This window comes from Brassica oleracea, chromosome C9 (assembly GCF_000695525.1).
Source record: "Brassica oleracea var. oleracea cultivar TO1000 chromosome C9, BOL, whole genome shotgun sequence".
In the NCBI taxonomy this organism is placed as follows: Eukaryota; Viridiplantae; Streptophyta; class Magnoliopsida; order Brassicales; family Brassicaceae; genus Brassica; species Brassica oleracea.
The window spans coordinates 37,556,053-37,561,068 of NC_027756.1; the positions used below are offsets into that span (position 1 = coordinate 37,556,053).

Sequence of the window (5,016 nt, forward strand, 5' to 3'; positions counted from 1 at the left end):
ATATTGTAAATGAGGGAATTGAAGAGGTGCTTCGATACAGCCATAACTCGGACCGTTTCAGATGGCGAGGAGAAGCTAAGTCGTCACCGAGTCTAAGCCGCACGAAGAAGAGAGATGAAGCTCGTCTCTTCAATCCATCAGAATTAGGGTTGCGATCTCAAGCAACTTAGCCTGGATACGGTTTCTAAATTAAAAGGTCAACAACACACATTGAATGACCAGGCCCATTCTGAACCAGATTAAATGAAGCGCCGAGTTTCGCTTGGGACATGTGTCAGCTCGAGGTTAAACGACTTTGTGACATGGATCCTAGGTGACACCCTAAGAAGAAAGTAAAACACTCTTATATATATATATACTAGGGTTTGGCCCGCCCTACGGGCGGGATAGTAAACTCAAACATGAGTAAGGAATCAATGTGAAACAAATTCATGAAAGTATATGCTACAATAAACTTGTTGAGCCAGGATTATACTTGACACAATAAATGTTTGCTTTCATATCAATATTAAACAAAATTGTTTCTCGCCTTCTGCACAGTGGCGGAGGCAATGCATTGGCATGGTGGTCAAATGACCCATGTGAAATTTGGAAAAATAATGTAATGTTTGTTAAATATTTTAGATTGACCCTAGTCAATTAGTTTGATTGACCCCCTTGAATTTAATCGAACTTGTTTAACCCAATAGCAAACTATACAAATTAATTACTAGCCCAATAAAGTATATAAACCATTACAAAATTAAAATAAACTAAGCCCATTAAAATAAATAAACCCAATTATCATTGTTAGACTAAGAGATCTCGTTATCCTAATACTGAAAACCTAACTCTTCTCTTTTATTTTATTTTTTTCTATTGTGATACGTGAATCAATTCATGAAGCTTGGTTGAAAGTCTGAAACCTGATCCAATTTGGTTTTAAAGTCAAGGTAATTATTTTATGTCTTTTAACTTTATGAGTAGTTTTTCTTCTCTAAATTCTAAATTCACTGTATGTTCTAGATTTTTTGATTTAATTTAGAAAGTAAAAGCTATGGAGACATAGAGAATTAAACCCTTCTTAGCTTTAGTGGGGCGTAGACGAATATAAAATTATGCTAGGATTGTTTTAAAGCTTGTGAATGAAACGGTTTATTGGAGAGGAGGGCTAGATTAGGCTACGATGTTTTAAAAGTTTGATTTACTTATCAGTAGTATAAATTTTGTTATTCTGATAAAAAATGTATTTCATTTTATTTTATTTATGTAGGTATTATCATAAACAATGGATCGATTTGTGATAAGAAAAATTCCACCACCGAGGATCAGTGTGGATGATTTGGCATTTGATCCAGCTAAGCGGAAAAAAAATCAAGAGTATGATCATAATCAAATAGACGAGGTACGCCGCATATATTTGACTAGAGGACCTTGTCAACCTCGCGGTCATACTTAAAAAAAAAAATCAATACGAGGTGTATGGCGACGTTTTAATCCACAATGGTTTGACCAGTATTCTGATTGGTTAGAGTATAGTGTAGAACAAGAAAAGGCTTTTTGCTTGTTTTGTTACTTGTTCAGAGTTCAAGTTGGAAAACAAGGTGGGAGCGATACTTTTGTATCAACGGGTTTTTCTAGCTGGAATAAGGTTGATAGTTTCAGTAAGCATGTGGGAGATCATTCTAGTTTTCACAATGATGCTAAAAATAAATGTGAAGATTTGATGAGACAAGGTCAGTCTATCAAACATGCTTTACATAAGCAAACTGATATTGTGAAAAGTGATTATCGAATCCGCTTGGGCGCTTCAATTGATGTTTGTAGACACTTCTTACATCAGGGTTTATCTTTTCGTGCGCATGATGAGAAAGAAGAGTCAACAAATAAAGGCAATTTCTTAGAGCTTTTGAAGTATACAGCCAGGCAAAACGAGGCTGTGAAAAAAGTTGTGTTGCACAATGCTCCTAAAAATAATCAGATGCCATCTCCTCCTATTCAAAAAGACATTGCACATTGCTTTCCAGAAGAAGTAACCAAGTCTGTTATCCAGGAAATTAATAATGATGTCTTTGGCTTGCTAGTAGATGAATCTGCTGATGTCTCAGATAAAGAGAAAATGGCTGTGGTTTTCCGTTTCGTTGATAAATTTGGGCTGGTAAAAGAAAGATTCATTGGCATTAGTCATGTTAAAGACACATCTTCCTTGACTCTCAAGTATGCCATTGATGCTTTATTTGCGAAACATGGGTTAAGTTTGAAAAAAGTAAGAGGGCAAGGTTATGATGGAGCAAGCAATATGAAAGGAGAATTCAATGGTTTAAGATCACTGATTTTGAAAGAAAGTAGATCTGCATATTATGTTCACTGCTTTGCTCATCAGCTTCAGTTGGTTGTCGTGGCGGTTGCAAAAAAACATGTTGAAGTTGGAGAATTTTTTGATATGGTTCATGTTCGATTGAATGCCGTTGGAGCTTCTTGCAAGCGAAAGCTTATACTCACTGAAAGTAATCGCAAGAGAATGGAAGAGGGGATCAGTAAGGGTACTATTAAGACAGGAACTGGGCTGAATCAAGACCTTTCTCTTAAAAAACCTGGAAATACTCGTTGGGGATCACATTACAAGACTTTGTTGCGTCTTGGTGAGATGTTTCCCTGTATTATTGAAGTTCTTGAACATATCCAGACTGAAGGCATGGATGGCAGCAAAAGACAACAAGCATTTGGTCTCCTCAAATATTTTCACACATTTGATTTTGTGTTTTATCTACAATTGATGCTTGTTAATTGTTATCCTGGGACTCACTAATAATTTGTCAAAGGCTCTACAGAAAAGAGACCAAGAGATCTTGAATGCTGTCTCGTTGGTTGGATCTACAAAACGACAGTTACAGAAGCTTAAGGACGAAGGATGGGAGAATTTTGTGGCAACAGTTTATTCTTTTAGTGAGAATAATAAAACTGAAGTTCTTGATATGGAGGAAGAGTTTGTTGATTCAAGCAGGCCAAGGAAAAAAAAACAGGCATCACCAACTTGCATCATTATAAGGTGGATTGTTTTTACACGGTCTTAGATATGCAACTTCAAGAGTTTAATGATCGTTTTGACGAGGTGAATTCTGAACTACTTGTTTGCATGGCATCCTTAAGTCCAATAGATTCTTTTCGTCAGTTTGACAAGTCAATGTTGATGAGATTGGCTGAGCTTTATCAAGATGATTTTAGTTCTATGGAACGAAGATCTCTTGAACAGCAACTTGACATCTACCTTGACAATGTGCAAAAAGATGAACGGTTTACCAATCTAGAAAGCCTTGGTGATCTTGCTCGTGTATTGGTGGATACAAGGAAACATCTTTCTCATCCTTTGGTTTATCGTCTTTTGAAGCTATGTTTGATTCTTCCTGTTGCGACTGCAAGTGTAGAAAGGTGCTTCTCTGCAATGAATATCGTGAAGACTACTTCACGTAACAGTATCGGTGATGAATTTTTAAGTGATTGTCTAGTTTGTTTTATTGAGAAACAAGTGCTTGAGACGGTGACAAATGAGACAGTGATAAAGAGATTCCAAGATATGAGTGAGCGTAGAGTACATCTTTAAGTTTTAGTGCATTGTAATATTTTTTCGATAACATTTATGCATTTTTGCAATTAAGAAATTTTTATGACCCACGTCCATATTTTTCCTGGCTCCGCCACTGTTTCTGCACCAATTTTAACCTAGTTCAAACACATATCACAACAGGTTAACTAACTATAAATGTGCCAACTTGTATTTATATAGTGTTTCTGCTGCCAGATTTAAAAATCTAGAGAATACAGAAGACTCACGTAAGTCAAAATCACATACAACATGAGTTTCTGATAAAGCTAGCAATGGCATTCTCATAACATCCCTTAAAAGGTCACGACTTCAATGTATTATATATGAGCACCCCACATGTATATAATGTATTACTGATCAAGCATGCATTCTCCAACTCATGTGTCCCATATTATTATTGAATGTTGCGGAGCTGTCTTGTATGAGTTACCTACACCATATTTACGGACATAGCTATCAGTTTACAGCCCGATATTGAAGGACCCATCATTTTGTTATCGAGTAAACGCTATACTGAATGGTTTAGCATTAGTTTTGGACATCTGCCTTGTGGGGGCTTATCTCTATAATATTATTTGAGAAATCTTAGAGTAGTCAATTACAAATTTAACTTTATAAATTATAGATTATGTATAATTTGTCGTTACCATTATTTTATTTCCTTTTTCCTAATAAATTAATTATTGGGTGTTTAATTTTAATTTTCTTTTTTTTCTTCTGAATTTTACCAAACCTGCATAAATAATTAAAAGTAAATAACTATAAATATGTAGATTTTATATATATTTCCAATATCATCTTTTTCTTCATATTTTATTATACAAAATAAATAAAAAGGAAACATTTTTTTTGTTAAATTTTAAAATATATATAGATTTTATACCCGAAACTTAGTTACATAAAAATGTTTTAAGGTATTTGTCTTTAAAAAGAACAAATATATTTTCAAATCTAAAATTTTAAATAAGAATAACTTCAACAAAAAATTAATCAGTTCTTAGATAATTAGATAATATATATATTAATAGAAAGCCTCAGTTCAAAAAAAAGAAAGATAATATATATATATATATATATATATATATATATATATCTATATCTATATTATTAAAAAAGAAGTACCCATTTGAAAATGTTCTTACTTCATTAATTAAACTCCCTATTTTTTTGCTTGTTATTTTCAGTTGCATTTATGAAATATCATAAAACGAATAAAAATGCATAATTTATTACTTGTCTTTTCATTTACATTAATGAAATATGCTTAAATAAATTTAAACTTCCTATTTTATTGTTTGTCTTTTTCAGTTACCTTAATGAAATATCCTTAAATAAATTTGGACATAGTGTCATTTAATCAAAAAAAAAAACTCATGAGTTATCCTTACATGCATAATTTTAATAATGGAGATTTTAAAAAACGTGCATCATTA

General features: G+C 33.2%; 1 pseudogene; it reads left to right on the top strand.

Annotated features, from left to right (window-relative positions):
• Positions 1-1,267: 1,267 nt before the first annotated feature.
• Positions 1,268-3,580, top strand: LOC106317740 (annotated as a pseudogene).
• The last annotated feature ends 1,436 nt before the right edge of the window (positions 3,581-5,016 follow it).